The sequence below is a fragment of the Schistocerca piceifrons genome, chromosome 2 (assembly GCF_021461385.2).
Source record: "Schistocerca piceifrons isolate TAMUIC-IGC-003096 chromosome 2, iqSchPice1.1, whole genome shotgun sequence".
Lineage (NCBI taxonomy): Eukaryota > Metazoa > Arthropoda > Insecta > Orthoptera > Acrididae > Schistocerca > Schistocerca piceifrons.
The window spans coordinates 734432222-734452728 of NC_060139.1; the positions used below are offsets into that span (position 1 = coordinate 734432222).

At 42.4% G+C, this 20507-nt stretch overlaps 1 protein-coding gene across 1 annotated transcript in view; it reads left to right on the forward strand.

Moving 5' to 3' along the window:
* Positions 1–14336: 14336 nt before the first annotated feature.
* LOC124777359 (MFS-type transporter SLC18B1-like) overlaps positions 14337–20507 on the forward strand; it is a 132607-nt gene continuing 126436 nt past the window's right edge. Inside the window, exon 1 of the mRNA XM_047252733.1 lies at positions 14337–14486. The gene's annotated coding sequence lies outside the window, so the exon portion shown is untranslated. The remainder of the gene's footprint in view (positions 14487–20507) is intronic.

A 20507-nucleotide genomic window follows, 5' to 3' on the forward strand; every position in this document is an offset into this window, starting at 1 on the left:
ACCAACAACATTCTGTAGGTTAAAACTGTGTGCCGGACCGAGACTCGAACTCGGGACCATTGCCTTTCGCAGGCAAGTGCTCGCCTGGTAGAGCACTTTCCCGTGAAAGGCAAAGGTCCCGAGTTCGAGTCTCGGTCCGGCACACAGTTTTAATCTGCCAGGAGGTTTCATATCAGCGCTCACTCCGCTACAGAGTGAAAATCTCATTCTGGAAACATTCTGTAGGTTTAAAGTGTCTTTTGGAGAACTTTGCTGAACTGCTTGATGCTTCTTATAATTTCATACCAGACCACTGAACAAAAACTAAATCTGAATTCAGGCACCCTTCTCATCTTGGGGCCCCAAACGGTCGCCTGTGTCGCTTAAAGCTGAGTCGGGCCTGAGGACAACAGTGTATGGAATGTTGGACTCTGGGAAAATCGGCGAAGAAGAAAAGCAAAGCGTTTGGGATGTCGTACTGTAGAAGGATGTTGAAAGTTGGTCACTTTGCCCGATAATGGTTAGGTCTTCGTCTTTTTCGGTGACAATGAATCCGCCTGTTTCCATTGCCTGCTTTGCTCCTCTGTCTCTGGACCACAGTGAATCATACAGCACTCACCCGCGATTATTAGGCGGCTAAAGAGGCGAATTGAATTGGCCTGACACAGCTGATAAATTTTCCGCCCTGCCTCAGTTCGGCAGAAGTTCTGAATGGGTGTGAGTAGTCGCGGAACCCTGCAAGTGGCGACCTTTGGCATTTTCAAATTGTCGTCTACGCACACATACATCAGATATGTAACAGAATACTAAAGGTGTAAAAGGTTTGAAGTAAATCTGTGATTCCAACGTTGTGCACTTCCCTTTACAGCTTGGCACCCCGAGTGGCGGCTTATGTCGCTTGGCTCTTAAGCTCGTTTTTACATTAGCGATTTTCAGGTCAAAATCAGCTACTCAAAGTACGTGCGCCTTTCGTGTCTGTGAGTAAACTACCAACTAACCTCGACGCGAGTGTGTCTACGACGCCACCCATCTGAGACTTTACCGAATGTGGAGTTCTGAATTTTAGAGTATACTGCACACTGTGCATTGGGGGAATCAGGGAACTATGGTGGGATCTGCTAACATCGGAAGTTAATCTTTTCTGCCCCAGCTTATTTCTTTTCATAGAAATTGATTTCGTGCTGTCGTGTTTTCTTAATCTTTATTGTGTTCTTTGCCTTCTTTTCGTACATATTGAAAAGTTACGCAAGATCTTTCCCTACTAGTGTTCTCCCACAAGAGAGACGACATATCGGGAAAGTAAAAAGTTAACAGACAAAACACCAACACTATGAATAAATAAAAACCTGAACATACCAACGTGTTTCAATGAAAATTATCTCAACAGTGAAAAAGTCAGAATTTTTTGACGAGAAAAATAATTCTCGATGTTATTTGACACTTAGCAAGAAAACAGGATACAAAGGGTAAAGCAAAAAGGAGCTATTTACTGCGCTCTAGATATTGTTTGAAGTGTTTGCAACTACATAGTTTCTCTAGCAAATAAATGTGTATGTTCTGAAATGTTTGGTTGTAAACAATTTATCACAAAACCTTTCACAAAAACTTCCATTAAGAATTCTGCTTTGTTCATTAATAAACTTGCTCCGACATTCTGTTTCTATATTTCGATTTTTTCTTAAATAGGAAAGTACCGGTACCTCACAATCTCACTTTCACCGTTCAGATGTCAAACTGTGCAGCAGACAGCTCTCGCAACACACGCAATTTTGGCGCTGACGAGTAAACAATAATGACCACTCGAATCAGACGAGACTCAGTACAGGAATAAAACGCCAGAGGCTCTGCTGTCGTCTCGAGTAGTTCATTGAGACAAGGAAGTCGATCGTGTAAACGGGGCTCTAAACCGGTTCTGACGATGATGCACTGTTGCCGTTTACTTCCACTAGCTGTGCATGTATGGTTCCAGCGTTCTACTCCGCAAATATAGAAAACGGATTACCATGCGATTCTTCACTTTGTCATTGGGCTGCTGCATTTCCTTTTAATTCGTCTAGCAGTGTGCTACGGTAATCTGATTGGATTCCGCAAACAGAGATCTGCGGAACTCAGATTCCTCCGTGACATTCAGAGCGCTTTAGACAACGGCGATCTGGTTGAAGCCGTGTTCCTTGTGTTCAGAAAGGCATTTGAGACTGTCCTGCTCTGCCGCTTAGTGAAAGGAAAGTACTTCTCGAGTATCGGACCAGATTTGCGGCTGTATTCAAGACTTCCACGCAGATAGAGATCAACACGTCGCTCTTAACGAGACAATATCGACAGATGCAAAGGTAATTTCCGGAGAACCCCAAGAAAGTGTAATAGGACCATTTGTGCTTACGATGGATGTATGTGATCTACTAGAAAGTGTCGGAAGCTCTTTAAGACTGCTGTCTACAAAAAGAGTTGTAACGCCAGGAGACGATTTGCAGAAAGATCTGCAGAGGATTGATGAATAGTGCAGGCTCTAACAGTTGATCCCGAACGTAATTGCACATACACGTTAGTAAATGTAGAGTCGACTGGACTATGGGCATCATTTAATCCTCTTGCACGTTAGTACCTAACAGCGTAGGAGCCAGTAATTAATTATATGTTAATGTTTTCCATTTGCAATGTACAGCTAATCTCCGTTTAGTGAAAAAATTACCAGCTTATCAGATTTGCGACTGGATGCAGGACTTACTTGTAGACAGAACTCAACATGTCGCTCTTACCGGAACAAAATCGACAGGTGTAATTTCCGGTGTACCTCAAAAAAGTGTGACAGCACCGTTACTGTTTACAATATATATATAAATGATCTAGTAGAAAACTTCGGAGGCTCTCTAAAGCTGTTAGCAGATTATGCGGTTGTCTAGAACAAAGTAGCAACGTCAGAAGATAGTAACGATTTGCAGAATGACCAGACAATTGCTGAATGGTGCAGGCTCTGGCAGTCGATCCTGAAAGTTAATAAACGTAACACATTGCGCATACATAGGAAAAGAAAGCCACTACAGTACAACTGCACTCTTGATGACAAACTGCTGGGAACAGTATCTACCATACAATATCTAGAAGTAACTACCTAGAACAACCTTAAGTGGAGTGATCACGTAAAAGAAATTGTACGAAAAGCGGATGCCACAATGAAAGTCATAGAAAGAATTTTAAGGAAATGTAACTCACCCATGAAGGAAGTGGTTTTCAAGACGCTTGTTCAGCAGATTCTTGTGTTTTATTCATCAATCTGTGACCCTTACTAGGTAGGGCTGATAGAAGAGATAGAGAAGATCCAATGACGAGTGGCACGTTTCGTCACGGGATCGTGCAGTCGGCACGAGAGCGTTACAGAGATTCTCAGCAAACTCCAGTGGCAGAAGCTACAAGAGACGCGTTCAGCATCGCGAAGATGGTTGGTTGTTGTGGGGAAGGAGACCAGACAGCGAGGTCATCGGTCTCATCGGATTAGAGAAGGACGGGGAAGGAAGTCAGCCGTGCCCTTTGAAAGGAACCATCCCGGCATTTGCCTGGAGCGATTTAGGGAAATCACGGAAAACCTAAATCAGGATGGCCGGACGCGGGATTGAACCATCGCGGAGAGGTTTCGTATTGAAATTTCGCGAGAGTACTTTCCGGGAAGAGCCGCACAACACATTAATTCCATCCACGTGCATCTCGTTGAATGATCACGACGACAAAAGTCGAGAAATTAGAGCCAACACAGACGCTTACTGACAATCATTCTAGGTAGGGGGAACCACCTAGTGGTACCAGAAGTACCCTACGTCACGCACCAATAGGTGGATTGTGGAGTAGGATGTGCATGTAGATGTAGCGCGGGTATTTCAATGTTCACGAGGACTACAAACATGTACCTACAAACTAAAAATTACTTATGTAACGTCATTGTTTTGAGCTGTTAATTAAAACTGTATGACAGCCACTCGTACCCGCACTGTTACTTCACGTGTCATTGTTACCATTTATTTTGGGTTTTGTATAACCAAATGAAGTTACAAAACTGTCATGTAGAAAATCTTCGGAATATTAGCTTGTTAAAAAGTGGCATACTGATAACAAGGAGGCTCACTTATGTTTCGCGGCTCCAACCTGTGCTAAGTGCTTATCTTAGATTCCTAAAAGATTGTGGACCTGTACAACGAAAAGCAGAAGTGTCTGGAACGTGACGCGCTTCTGAATGTCTGACCTTGGCTGAAGCGCAATCGGCTTTGCACGTGCTTGAGGCTGAGTGGCTGTTGCCGAGTCTCGAGGTTAACAGTTAGTGAAGGCCAGAGGGACCGCACCCAAAAACGGCAGCTCGGTAGGTCGTCACGTCAATAACCCTTCTCGTTTGACAACCGAAACACGTCTAATCGTGTGCACGCCTTTTAAAAATATGAGGGAGTGAAAACAAATTAGTAGCTTAGCCTAAGCGCAGAACTGATTCCTTGTATGTATTACGAATATTACAATTCTTATTTTTTAAATATTATATCGGAAGAAATATATTTACTGTTACAACGTGATGTCAAAGAACGACCGAACTTCTCATAACTTAACGAAAAATGGTAAAAATTGTTAGATTGTGCTATAATCGTCAACTGCGTCATTAAGTCATTCGTGTGATTTCAGTCATGTTTTTTTGTATTCTTATGCGGCAGTTTTGCAATTACAACCACTTTCCGATGAACATTCGGCTGTAGTACATTGTTTGGCCCCAATTGTCCATACTACTATGTCTTCAAACAGTGACTGCTCCTTTAGAAAAGTTAGACCACGACAATAGATAAAAATCCTTAAAAATAAAGCGGCATCTAAGAATAGTTTATTTTCTGTGATCATAAGTATGCGGACAACAGTTGATTAACAAAAACAGAAGTTGCAAACAATGTTACAACTCGCTGCGCGTAAATGATATCTGGGCGAGCGACAAAGTTTATACTTGCTGTTGTAATAGAAAAACCCTGTGTCGAATACACCGTGCCAACCATCCACATATCGATGAATTTAGTCAGATTTAAGGAAGTGGAATGTAACAATCTGTTGACATAGATATTGTAAGGGACAGAACGATTGCTTCGATAAAGATAGACACGAGCACCAATATACTGCGGCCTTCGGATTGAGGAAGGATGGGAAAGGAATTGTACTATATCCTTTCAAGAGGCATCTAGCTTAAGTGATTAGCGAATTATTGTTTATTTGTTGGTTTCTTCTGGAAAATTAAGAAAAACTGAAATCTCGATGACTGGACAGAGATTTGAACTGCTATCCTCCCGAATTCACGTCGCTCGGTCCCTAATATGTCTGAATTTCTTTAATCGTTCCGATACAACACTCGCTATGGCTATCCATTTCATGCATGCCCGTGTTTTCTTCCCAGAGACAGAAGCCGCGGGAAATTCAGTGCTCTACCAGATACTCTACATCTACATATATATTTCCATAACACGCCAAAGCATATGTCAAATTACATATTTCATGTATTTCATTGCGCCACATATGAAAGTTTCTTCCCGTACCACTCATTTAAAGATCTAGAGGCTTTTTCAGATATTTGTGAGATATTTGACTTTTTCGTCAAGTTTCCGCCGCTTCAGATCCTGGAGCGTTTGTATTATACCCTCCCGTTCGTCATACAAGCCTTTTAAACACAAATGCGTACTGTTACTGTATGTTTAAGCAGATATCAGTGCACTGTAATGGAAATCTCACAACATTTCTTCGAAGAAAAGCAGAATAGATTCGAGAATCGGCAACACACAGTAACAGTTTGCGCATGTCTGTCTGACCCCCTTCCCATCTCCAATTTGCCCCCCCCCCCTCTCCACCTCACCACCCTTCCTACGCTCAGCACGACACACACACACACACACACACACACACACACACACACACAAATAGCTTGCCTTCGCCCTCAGTTTTAACGTTTGACAAATGCCTACGATTTTAATAATAACATTAAAATATATAATACAAAAATAGTAAGAAATAGTTCCCCCTTCCTCGGCCCTCCTCCATGAACCATGCCACTTTGCGAGGTGAGATGGCTAGCATGCCTCAACGAAACAGACAGCCGTGCCGAAGGAGCATAACGGAGGCCTGTCTAGCATGTGGTTTCTGAAGAGAGGCAACAGTCATTGCAGTAGTTACAGGGGCCACTGTCTTGACGATTGACTGGTTTGGTGTTGTAACATTTAGCCAACATAACCTTACTGTGTTAGCAAGGGAGCCCATCCCTGGGGTCCATAGGGGGGACGTCCCCCTCCCCCTTAGCTCTCAGGGAAAGGAAACATATAGTGTAGTTAGGTGCTTTTCTTTCAAGTCAGAACTGGAACTTTTTTTTACATGTAAATTCATCTTCCGAACTATTAAAAATACTCAATATCCCATGGTCTTGCCGCCGCCCCCCACCCCTCACTCACGCCCTCAACCTTCCCCTAGAAACTGTCGTATGGGCGCCGTTGTATGTTAGTACTGGGAATAGTAAGCAAGGGGAAACGACTGCTGTCATTTTGCCAGAGGGTGTGCAGCTCTGCTGTATGGTTAAATGATGATGTCATCCTTTCGAGAAAAATTTTCCGGGGTTTAAACAACGCCCATTCGGATTTCTGGCCGGGGACTTCTCGGGAGAATGTTGTCAGAGAAGCAAAATTGGCGTTCCATGGGTCGGAGAGTGGCATGCTAGTTCCCATAACAGGGAAGGCATGTTAGAGAATTTATAAAGAGAAATAGGAAGGTTGAAGTTAGATATATCGAGAATTTGTAAAGTGTGGTGGCAGGAAAAAAGGTCTTCTGGTCAGGTGAGTACAGAGTTGGGGTTATCAACACAAAATCAAATAAGGGTAACGCAGTAGTGGGTCTAATAATGGATAAGAAAACAGAAACATGGGGTAGCTCTTATGAACATCGTAGTGAACGCATTATCGTAGCCAAGACAGAGACAAAGGGAACACTCATTACAGTAGTACAAGTTTATGAATCGTCTATCTCCGCATGTGACACCGAGATTGAAAAAAAAAGCACATAATGATATCAAGGAAAGTATTCAGATAGTTAAGGGAGAAGATTATTTAATTGTAATGAGTACCTGGAATTCGGTAGCAGGAAAGCGGAGAAAAGGAAAAAGTAGTAGGATTGGGAGAAAGTAAAAAAGAGGGAGACACCTAATAAAATTTTACATAGAACATAATATAATTTTCGCTAACACTTGGATCAAGTAGGTAAAAGTACAAGACTCAGTATATATCCTTGTGTAAGAGGCGTGTACTGATTTTAATTGACGAAAGAGAAAATATGATAACGCAGAAATGAATCAGGGAAAATGAAATACAGATGTCTAAAAATGTAAATGACAGAAAGAGCAAAATGGCTGAGGAGATATGACTAGAGGACAACTGGAAAGCTATAGAAGTATGTAGAAAGATATATGCCGACCACAGGAATTAAATAGAGCTTTGGCGAAAAGAGAAGCAGCTGTGTGAATGTGAAGTGAGTGAAAATGAAATGGTATGATACGCACGATATTGCGAGAAGAATTTGACGCAGCACTGAAAGACCTAAGTCGAAACAAGGCCCCTGGAGTGGGCAACTTTGCTTCAGAATCATTACAGATATCCTTGGAAGAGCAAACTATAGCAGAACTATTCCCCATGGCACGCAACATATATGAGACAGGTGAAACATTAAGACTTCAAGAAGAATTTAATAATTTCAATGCAAAAAAAAAGACAACTGCTGACAGCTGTGAACCGAGCCACCAGTCTAATAAGCCGTGGTTACAAACCAAGAATCAAAAATCAGGTAGAGATAGACCTCAGAGAAGATCAGCTTGGGTTTCAGAGAGTAGAAACACGCGAATCAATACTGACCCTACGACTTATCTTACAAGACAGGTTAACAGGGATACCTATGTTTACAGCATTTGTAGATTTAGAGAAAGCTTTTTTACAGTGTTGGCAGGAGTACACACTGCGCAAATTGTAAAGGAAACCTAGGAGACATTTCGAGAGGGAATTAAATTCAGGGAAATGAAGTAAAATTTTATGTTTTTTTTGATGACATTCTAATTCTGTCAAAGACAGCAAAGAATTTGGAAGAGCAGTTGAACGGATATGGGGAATATCTTTAAAAGACGTCATCAGATGAATATTAACAAAAAGAAAACAAGAGAGACAAAATTAAATCAGGCGATCCTGTTGGAGTTAGATTAAGAAATCAGACAATAAATGCAGCAGATATGCTCTGCTATTTTTTCAGCAAATAACTGACAACACCCGAAGTAGAGAGATTATAAAATGCAGACACACAATAGAAGGAAAAGTGGTTCTGAAAAAGAGAAATTTATTCACACCGAATATAAATTTAAGGATCATGAAGACTTTCCTGAAGGTATTTGTCTGAAGTGTAGCCTTTTATGGAAGTGAAAAGTGAACGGTAAACAGTTCAGACGAGAAGAAAACAGAAGCTCTTGAAATTTGGTACTACGGAAGGACGCTGATAATTAGATGGGAGGGATAGAGTAACTAATCAGAATATATTGCATCGAATTAGGGGAAAAGTAAATTTGCGGTGCAACTTCACTAAAAGAGTGGATCGGTTGATAGGTCAGTTCATGTCTGCTTGAAGTCGTCAGTTTGGTAAGGGACGTAAATGTGCAGATAAATATTGTAGAAAGAGACCGTTGTTAAAGTAAACAGGGTCAAATGGTTGCAAGTTGCAGTAGTTAAACACAAACGACAGACTTAACGCAGGATGGTTTAGCGTTGAGAGCTGCATCAAACTAGTTTCAAACTGAAGACCACAACAACAATAATGATCTTTTTAATTACGATAAAATATATGAAACAATTTAATATAATAATAGTATTATTATTTTATACACACTGTTGGTTAGCATATCGCCTTAGGATTCAGAGCAAAACATTTGAGAAGTAAATGTGTCAGACAATTACTTTAAGAACTATAAAAGCAGCTTCATAATTTACGCAATATCAAATCAATAAGCACTCGCCGTGATCAGTATTTCACTAAGCACTACGATTATGAACCCAGTCCTACAGACTTTGGCTATGCGAATGTATAAATGAGGGAAATTCTGTTTCCACAGTCGTTTGTGCTCACGTCCGGAAAGTCATCCAATCTTTTTCATGGAGGTGTTTCCCTTTCTATCTTGATTTACTCAGGTTCCTGCGGGTTACCAGTTCTATCTGCGCTTTCACGAACCGTGTCGGATTTGCAGTTTCACTTGATATCAGGCACAGTTGGCCTGTAAACGTGTACCTGTACTAGGCTGGAATGTTACCGGTCTGGCTGCAAGACCATGCACGTCGACAGTGCTCGCGTAAGCAAATGGAAAATAACCTGTGTTAACCGTTGCTAGCAGTTTCTTGAATTCCTTGCCATTTTCGAGATTCTTAGCTTTCTTCTTCTTTCGTTCTCAACGCGTAGATTGGTCAGCAGCAATTCTAGTTCTCCATTTTCTCCATCTTTTGCAAGTGTCTTCAATTCTGAATATGTTGTAAATTTGAGAACTTGTTTGTACTCAAGTCTTGGTCTTCCCCGTGCATCCTTCCCACGCAGTTTTCCTGCTGTTAATTTCACAATGAACGGACCATGTCTGTATACTATGAAGTATGTCGTGAAATACCTCCTAGTATCGTGTCGGATCTCCTTTCCTCCAGCGTAGTGCAGCATCTAGACGTGGCATGGACTCAACAAGTCGTTGGGAATCCCCTGCAGAAATACTCAGCATGCTGCCTCTACAGCCGTCCATAATTGCGAAAATATTGCCGGTACAGGATTTTGTGCACGAACTGACTTCTCGATTACGTCCCATAAATGTTCCATGGGACTAATGTCGGGCGATCTGGGTGGCCCAATCTTTCTCTCGAACTGTCCAGAATCGCGAACAATTGTGCCCCAGTGACATGCCACGTTGTAATCATAAAAATTCCACAGTTGTTTGGGAACAAGTAGCTGATATAATCATTTTCAGTTAATGATCGGTTCAGTTGGACCAAAGGACCCAGTGTATTCCATGTAAACGCAGCCCACACAATCGTGGGACCACCACTAACTTGCACAGTACCATGTTGACAATTTGGGGCCACAGTTTTGTAGAGTCTGCGCCGCACTCGAACTCTGCTACAGCTTCCTGGGGTTAGCGCCACACTCGAACCCTACCGTCATCTCTTACCAACTGAAATCGGGGCTCATCTGTCCAGGCTACGGTTTTCCAGTCGCCTGGGGTCCAACCCATATGATCACGAGCCCAGAAGAAGCCCTGCATGCGATGCCCCACTATTAGCAAAGGTCGGTCGTCTACTGCCATTGCCCATTAACGGCAGATTTCGCCGCACTGCCCTAATAGACACGTTCGTCGTACGTCTCACATTGATTTCTGCGGTTATTTCACGCAGTGTTGCTTGTCTGTTAGTACTGACAACTCCATGCAGCGGTGTGCTTTTCTTAGTGAGAAGCAGTGCCTGAAATTTGGTATTCTCGGCACAAAATGGTTCAAATGGCTCTGAGCACTATGGGACTTAACATCTGAGGTCATCAGTCCGCTAGACCTTAGAACTACTTAAACTTAACTAACCTAAGGACATCACATACATCCATGTTCAAGGCACGATTCGAACCTGAGACCGTAGCGGTCGCGCGGTTCCAGACTGAAGCACCTAGAACCGCTCGGCCACACCGGCTGGCATTCTCGGCACACTATTGATAAAATATATCTCGGATTATTGAATTTCCTACCGATTTCTGAAATGGAATGTCCCATGCGTCTAGCTCCAATTACAATTCCGCGTTCAAAATCTGTAAATTCCCGTCGTGCGGCCATAATCACGTCGGAAACCTTTTACGTGAATCTCCTAAGTACAAATGACAGCTCCTCAGCGCACTGTCCTTTTATACGTTGTGTGTGCGATACTACCGCACTCTGTGTATGTGCTTCTCACTTTTCCATTACTTTATCACCTCAGTGTATGTCTGCAAGCCATCGTCCTCCCCCCCCCCCCCCCTTTCCTTGATAATGCTCCTCAACGATCTTTTTTCTTATATGTAGTTGAAGACTTTTTCATTGGTCATTTTTTTCCGTCTGTGAAATCCTTAGGACCATGCATTAAGAACCTATACCCTTTTCCGTTCTGGCTCCACTACTGTCCAAGCCTCCGACTCATATATGGCAACGCTCCAAATATTAGATTTTACATCCTGTTTTCTAGTGCTTATACTAACATATTTCGATGTTAGTAGACTCTTCTCATTGTTAAATCCAGTTTTAAGTTACACAATTCTGCATTCAGTCTCCTGGAATGACCTGCCATCCACTGATGTTCTCTTACTCAGGCAGTTTAAAGCTGGTGACTTGATTCGGATTCTTTCCATACAGACATAGGTTTACTAATTGAAACTTTATTATTTACAATGATTTAGACTTTCTTCTTATTTATTTTCGTGTTATATCTTTTCGAAAATAACGTGTTACTGTCTTCTACGGCCTTTTGGAGGCTGTTGTCAGATTCTACTACCACTGCTACATCATCTGTGAATCTAAACATTCTTATTAGTCGTCCACGTATAGCCATTTTCCAAAAGCTATCTGTCCAATTTGGAAACTGGTTTATGTAAAAATTTAAAAACTCTTTTACTAAAATGTATTGTGAGTATCACTCATGACTCTCATGTACGATTCCCCCCACCCCATCCCCGTCCTTCTGTCCCAGACTCCTCTCCCCTGGATTCGCGGCTACTCTGAATTTCAGCCAAGTATCATGACAAGATGTCGGCGCCATTCGGCTGCAAATCACGAAACCGCGTGCAATGCTCGTACTTGATTGCTTCTCTCTCTCATAACTTCCTATTTAGCGGCCGGCCGACCAGCCGACCGACCGATCAACCAGTTTCGTGGCAGCCCACACACGTGCCGACCGACTGCGCTCACCAATTGCAGCGCCGTCGTGTTGTTGTGATTTGTTTATCTTAAACTCACTGTGTTTATGTCCTACGAGATCCCGTCAGGTTTTACACAGAAACAAAAAACAAAAGCGAGGGTTTGTCTTGGGGCGTTTTAGAGGCAACAAGGCCGAAAAGAAAAGAAAAGAAAACCCGAGAGAAAGCTGTGAGCAAAGAAGTGCCTAATGCAAGGAAATAAATTCACCCACGTTCTGTCACTTAAACAGCTGGGATCTGATAATTTCCGTAACCATCTAATAACGGATGAATCATGCGTTTCGGAGTTGCTGAATATCATCAAACCATTCTTAACGAAAAAGAATACTGTCATAAGAGAAGTTGTTAGTTTCCTTACGATTTCTGTCTACTGGTAGAAGTTAGGAGAACCTCAAATTCAGTGTTGTTGTATCCCCACAATTATTAACTAAATGATTCCTAAAACATGCAGGTGATAGACTGAGGAAATACATCATTCTAAAGCAAATAAATGAAACAAAACACGTTCATGTAAACGTTATTAATTTATTTTTGTATGTAGCACAGAAGATAACGTATAAGTTTAAGAAACTCATTTCAAAATCGAACAAGAAAGATTATGCTCAGTGCGGGAGTAAACCATCTAATAAATACAGGAACAGATACATAAGAAATGAAGGTCTTAACAACTGTGAGACATAAAAAAAGAAAGAAAATCCCACACTTTGCTCTTTATAGCAGATGGCTTGGATATAGGCTGGACGCAATGAAGTAAGTATATTTTACGAATTGACGTGTGTTGAATGTCGATATTCCGGGTTTTGTATTTCATTTCAGATAAGTATCGGAAGTAAAACCGAAAAACAGAAATACATACGGTCAACGGAGTGTTATTCCCTCTAAGTGCCACACGAAACCATCATGAATTAGTTAAAAAATGGAAAAAAATGCTTCATTTCATGCATTTATATTGGCATACTCCTTGCACGACGTATCCCACGGACATCTGCAGTTTTTAAATTTCTCCAGAAATATTATTTTTGAGGTCGGTAACCGCAGCCAAAGTTGCAAATGGTGTATTCACCACTTAGAGTCTTTCGCATTGGCTGTTAAAATACGTTTATTGAAAAGTCACTACCGGTTTCGCATCACTTGGAGATGCATCTTGTTTACGTTTACACCTTGAGCTCTTCTATGACGACTGCGGCGTGGTGCGGCACGATCCTAGTCAGTTTGGTCGTAGGCTATCGCTTTTAACGCGCTATTGGCTGAACCTTGACGATGAACGATGGGAATTGGCTTGAAGCATTTACTTTTCCGCGCCATGACTGTTTAAAAATATAAAGAAACTTATCACCTGACGATGCATCTCCACTAACGCAAAACCGGTCGTGACTTTTTAGTAAAAGTATTTTAACAGCCAGAGTAGAAGATTTTTTCACTATGTTCACCAAAAGCACTGGCCTTAACGTTTCGTCCGGCTCTCACCCTGCCATCTATATTAGAACAGCATTTAACCCCGACCGCACTGACAAAAGACGAACTCTAGTCGGGAGATTGGCATGACAGCGCTGAACACGACACAATTTGTTGAGTGAATGGGATGGGGGGGGGGGGCGGCTGGCTGTTGGGTTGTCCTATCCGCTTGACATCTCGACAAGAAATTTTAGTCGGTCGATCGGTCGGTAAAATCGCCTAGCGCCGGCCGCGGTGGACGAGCGGTTTTAGGTGCTTCAGTCCGGAACAGCGCGACTGCTACTGTCGCAGGTTCGAATCATGCCTCGGGCTTGGATGTATGGGATGTCCTTAGGTTAGTTAGGTTTAAGCAGTTCTAATTTCTAGGGGACTGATGACCTATACATGTCCAATTTGTCCGTGCGTGCGTGTGAAGGGCCTTTTACTGTTAACTGCTCCTGTTGACCTCGGGACGTTCCCCAGTTCAGTAACCCTTCGGCCCTTCGCAAAAAATGGTTCAAATGGCTCTGAGCACTATGGAACTTAACATCTGAGGTCATCAGTCCCCTAGAACTTAGAACTACTTAAACCTAACTAACCTAAGGAGATCACACACATCCATGCCCGAGGCAGGATTCGAACCTGCGACCGGAGCGGTCGCGCGGTTCCGGACTGAAGGCCCTTCGCAAAATGAAAAGCTTAACACCGGTAAGTGATTTGTTTAGAGATTTTCTCTGGCCAGTCCCATCGTCAATAATTTGCTGTTGAGGAAAGCATTGCCCCTGAGAAATGCGTTTTCTCTTAATAAAGGCTAAGGCGAACCGGTGCTCACGTGACTCCCAGGTGAGCGGCGGAGGTGCGGAGCCCACGTGGTCTGGAGGGTCACGGGACTGGAGCGTTACGTAAAGGCGCTGCGCGCATGCGCGGTGGCTGCGCCTGCTGGAGTCGCGCGCGACGGAGGGCCTGAGGTAGCGTGCGGCCAGTCGAGCGCAGCGGTCAGCGCCATCGCCATCGCCACAGATAGCAGACTCGCGATGCTACAGCGCCCCCGGCACACCTGAGAGGACTGGACCATCGGCACGCCACTCGAGGTACGGCGGCTGCGCCACGCTCTATTTTTAGCTCTCCAGGGACTGTACACGCTCACTCTCGTCTCCAGATTTCGTCGATGTGTGGTGTTTGCCAGGTGTACTGTGCTTTCTTTCTTTCAACAGCTGCTGTAAGTTACATTTGTCTCGAGCGGTGTATCCATGTTTACGTTTATTTCCGTGCGAAGGGTCACTTTTCAAACTTTAAATAATGTGAAGACGTAACTTCTAAACATCTTTAAACTAACAACCATAATGCTTTCGTGATTGTTAGGGTAGTGGGTAAATTTCGTTTCCGTGCTACGACGGCAACTGTGACGTTTCGACTCTGATATTGTCTCCCTCTCAAAATCTTGGTTGTGGTAATACTGATCTGTGCCGTAATCCGAATTTTAACTTTATTAGGAAGGTGGCAATTGACGAGTCGGTGGAGCCGACGAATTTGAACATTAGAGATCGTGGTAACAATCTAGTCTGTAGTGTAGCCCAAGGTCAATATTTAACGACAAGGTACATTTGAAGGGGTCAACAGAAGCGTCCGATCCCACGCGTCGGCTTTGACCCGTGACGTAAGGGTGTTGTGTGTGACGTCATGACGGCGCGGAGTTTGGTTTGAGTGTGGCTGTCTCCAGTTCTGTTTTATCTTATTTTATTTACTTTTCTGATCTGTTCGTTCTACCTCGTGAGTTTTTTTAAATTTAAAAACACTTATTACTTATTTTAATTATCTGTTTCCTCCAATTTCTGTTTTAGTTTATTATATTTATCTTTCTGATCTGTTCGATCTATCCCGTGAGATTTTTTTTTTAAAAAAAGACAAACACCAATCAGCTACTGAAGCATCTTTATCTTCTATAGGTTGCAGGGGTTACGACCCCTGGGGAGGTGGGTGGGTATTCATGCATGGCTGTCTTCACTTACATGTTGTAGCTACGCAAGGCGTCTAAATTTGTTTATATTTAGTTTGCCCCCACCCAAAACACCCCATTTCCCGCGCTTGTCCCGTTAGTGTCATTAGGCTTCTTGTGGAAAGTGTGTGTTTGTTTTTGTTTCCGCCATATTTGTGACGTCATGAGTCAAAGCAGACGGGCGGGATCGGACGCTTCCGTATTTCCATTTGAAGATACATATTACATAAATCTAAGTGTTTTGTTGCACATTGTGTACACACATCTTACATAAACTAGGAAACGTGCGAGGGTGGGGTGTGAGGGGAGGAGGAGGAGGAGGAGGAGGAGGAGCGAGCTGCTCCTTAACTCACTGTTTTGATCGGCGTTGACAGTCCTCTTCTGACAAAAAGCTTTCTCAAAAAAAAGGGCTAGATAAAATCATAATTCCAACCAACAAAATTTAACATTCAAGCAATAGAAATTAAAATAGCAACATCCGTGGTTTCTGAAAATCGTTTAAGGCAAAAAACAGTGACTTTTTCCCTTGAAAACGCTATGGGAGTTTACATTCCCCTTTCTTTTATAGAAACTTGCGCTCACTTTTAAACGACTTCATCGTCGCCGGGCTTTAATCCCAAATATTCCATTTTCCATCGGAAACTAACCCGAATTGAATATTTTGAGTTCCAAAAATTGGAAAGTATTCCGAAGATAGCACATTCGTTTATGCGGAAACGTTAGCTTCATTAGAAACATTAGCCAATTAGGAGCTATGATTCTTCCAACGCATAATGCATCAATATATATTTAAAACTTTCCCGTTCCTTTACCGCTGCAGCTGTTATAAGAAGGGATAATAATTTTAGAAAGCCTGCTTTTCTCCATTAGCTGTCAAGCCTGGACAGTCCCATCAGACGGATATTCCAGTTTTTACAGTGTAAACATTGAATAGGTCTTCAAGAAAATCAAATTCCTTGTAAAGCCATATGCATGAAATGCGCCACAAAAATAAACGGAAAATTGGGAAAATAATGTACCTTTTAGGTACTAAAAATGACGGGGTGAGATTTTGCGCTGTGTTGGTAAACAGTATGTAGTTTACCCTGTGTGGCAAGCACTTTTATATTGCGAATTCAAAGACGTAAAATTTCATAGTTACCTCTAATTTCACCACATTGTCTTAAATACACCACAAATTGTTAAAAATATATGAACAACAGTACGTACACACCACCAGAGGGCACCATCAAACACAAGACATCTACGAATACAACCAACTCATAAACTCCGCGCCGTAATGACGTCACACACCGCAACACCCTTACGTCATGGGTAAAGCAGACTGGTGGGATCGGACGCTTCCACTGACACACACACACACACACACACACACACACACACACACACACACTACTGCAGCAACAGACTTTGGGAAAGAATGATCACAAAAATATTACTTCCTCTAAATGCGTGTACTGACAGTGTCTAGAACGCCCATTCTGCGAATGCACACAGATACCTGCAGACTACCAGAGTAGTTGTGTAGACTGTGCGCGCTTACCTCTTTAAGCAAAGAGAAGCCGTTCTCCCGGTACCTAAAACAAAAGATCGTGCGAAATACTTGGCCTTTATTTAAAGTGGGAGTTATGGATTAGGTACAACAATACTTCCGTTCGCACTCTGCCGCAGGGGAGAATCCAGGTCGACTGTACAGGAATCTTGATCAACTGATGCGATGCTCCCGCTTGCTGATGGAAGTGGGAGGATAAGGCATATGCAGCTACTGGGTTTTCGGCTCTCGTAGATCTGGTAGCTGTTGAAGTTTACAAAGGAGTGAATCTATATTAAACATCAAAGAAGCGGGGAATAAAACTGTTTGTTGATGAGCTGCCAAAAGCAGTTTTACCATGCTTAAGCGGCTGTTTCTTTTAGGCTTCCGTAACTCAATCGGTAAAAACTGAATACTTACAGGATCTGTTTCTTATACGTCGGTCCAGATTCCTTTTTCTCAGGAATGGGTAGAGGTGTCAGGTTGAGATTCATGGCCCTTGGCGGTGCAAAAGATGGAGCCCTCTAAGTCAATGAAATCAAGATAGTCATTTAGGTCATGTAATTTGATACTCGCAAACATACCAAAACCTTTACATGAAATATCTACATACCTAATTATGTTCGTACGGTGCTCTCAGAACACGAATCCTACTCCCAGTTGTCCGGTTTTGTCTTTGCCTTTAGTGGGGTGTCCATCACAAAGAGAACGAACGGAGCGCCTCATGGAAGCGCAATATGATAGCTCTTACTCCGTATACTATATAAATGTAGGTTACCGTGTTAGCGGAAATTGTAGAACTTGGATCAGCCTTCTTTTCATAAACCAGTTCTTTATTCCTCTGCACCACATCTATGCTACTTTTATATCTCAGAAATTTCAAAAAGTTTCGAACAATATTATACATTAGCTTTTTCGTGTTGTATTTTTGCCCCGCTGCCAAAAAAAATCAAAATAGTAACTGCAAAAAGTAACCTCTTGCGTGTTACTCCTTGAACATATTTTTGAAGAGTCTGATGTGAAATAGTGACTCAATCATAACGACTATGATATACTGAAATAGGTTTGGATAAGGTATTCAAGAATTTACCCAGTTCAAAAAATCTTCGATAGTTAAACGCGCTCTAACGAATTGTAGGCATTCTTAAAGTATACTCAAAGTAGTAAAGAGGTTCTACCCCACCTTACGGTAGGTCTTTAACGGGAGATTAGGCCACGTGCGGAGGAATGTTTTCTTAGCATTTTTTAGAATACTTCAAAAGAAATAAAGGATACTAAGTTGCTTATAGTTATCTGGAAGAGTTCAGATGTAGAGTAACAGAAAACTGTGGAGCGTTCAGGCTATGTCAACACGATGTAAATGTGAAAGGTAGGCTCTCTCTTCATTACAACAAGTGGTCACGGTCTCCTCGCGTGTAATTTCTTAAATTGTGGACTACAAGAGGGCAACTCTTTCATATCTGAATGCCTTATTCCTGTCGACGTAGAAGTGACTAGATACCAGACTGAAGAACTTCCGCCCATTGCTACCTTAAAGTGGCAAGCGATTATCCTTTGAGAAATACTGTCGCTTCCGGAACAGTAAGATATGAAATTCAAAATGGGTAGGAATCCAGATACTAAACTGTCAAGACTCTACAGAAAAGGAACATGTTTTAAAAACGCGTGGGCTTGGGAATTGAGCGGGGAGTATTTGCAAGGCCGTTGCACCCGACAGGGTTTCCCTACTTAAGCTGTGGTGCAGCCGCCTGTGAGGTGGGGAGGGGAGGGGAGGGAGTGCCCTGAGCCGGCAGCTCTGCCGTGGCCTGCAGCTACACACGCTGCTCAGTTCCCCACGGCATCCTCAACCAAGCATTTGACGTCGGTGAAGTTATAAATGTCTCAACTTTACAGCTCTGTGGGTTTTTTGATGCAATACCATGTTATAAGTACACACATTGGTGTAATTGAAGCAAGCTGGGCTAATAACAGGTAACGGGACAGCAAATGCGTTAACCAGTTTGATTTAGAAAACAACCAGAGTTGCAAGATTGTTTTTTCTTTGAGCGATGACTAGTTTTGGGTTACCTGAATCCATTTTTAAATCCTCCAAACAGAAATAGTATTCCGTAATAGCATGCAAACGATCTTAAGATTGTATGCATTCGTGTATCAAAGCAGAGTTTGTATTGCCAGAGTTCATGCAAAAAATTTACTTTGATATACATGTACAATATTAACATGATCTGCATGCTATTACGGAATATACCATTTGTCTTTTTGAATGATCTTAAGGTGGGTTCACATGACCCGAAACTAGTCATTACTTAAAAACAACAATCTTCCAGCTTTAGTTTTCTACATGCAACGTACATAAATTGAATTTTCTCATTTTGAGAGTACTGAAGGAAGATGTTTTAATGGTAAAAAAACAAACATTTAAGAGCTTGGCTGTTGAATGGTTTTTGAACATACATTTATCCACATTTTGGACTTAATGACTTTACATACAGACCTCAATTACATGCGACTGCTAAAGTGGATCGCAAAAAACAGAAAAGTGCTATCAGAAACATCCATTGGTCACTGACTTCTGTTACCAACTGCGTTCCCTCCACAGTGCAGAGACATTTGTCGGTTTCTGTGAACACTGGATCTATATCTACATACAGACTCTACAAGCCACGATACGGTGCATGACGGAGGATACCACCAAGTCACTTCCTTTCCTGCTCCACTCTCAAAGCGAGGAAAGCCTCTCTTTATGCCTCTGTATGAGCCGTAATTTCTCGTATGTTGTGTTCGTGATCCTTAAGCGAAATGTACGTTGGCGGCAGCAGACTCTTTCTGCAATCAGTTTCAAATGCTAGTTCCCTAAGTTTTATAGTGTTCCTCGAAAAGAACGTCTTCGCCACTGGAATTCCCATTTGAGTTCCCAAAGCATCCGTAACAATTCCGTGTTCGGGCCTACCAGTAACAAGTCTAGTAGCCCGCCTCTGAATGGCTTCGATGAGTACTCAAGACTAAGTCGTACTATCATCCAACACGCGATCTCAGTTACTTTCTTAGCTCTCCCAATAAACCGAAGCCTTCTATACACCTTCCCTACCGCAGTCCTCAAATGCTCGTTCCTTTTCATATTGCTTTTCAACGTTACTCCCAGATAATCAAACGACGTGACTGTGTCAACCAGGACACTGCTATAGGTGTATCCGAATGTTACTCGTCTGCATAAACTAAAATTTTTTTCTACATTTGGAGCTAGTTGCGATTCATCACCCCAACTAGAAATTTTGTCTGTCATTTTCTATCTTCCTACAGTCAACTTAGACACCTTCCCGTACACATCATCATCATCACCACCAAACAACTACAGATTGCTGCTCACCCTGTCCGCCAGATCATTTATGTACATAGAAAATAGCGAGCCTATCTCACTTCCCTGGGACATTCCCGACGATACCCTTGTCTCTGAACACTCGCCGTCGAGGACAACATACGTTGTTTTATTACTTAAGTCTTCGAAGCACATTTCTGGGAATCTATTCCATATGCCCGTACCTTAGCAGTCTGCAGAGGGCACCGTGTCAAATCCATCACGGAAAT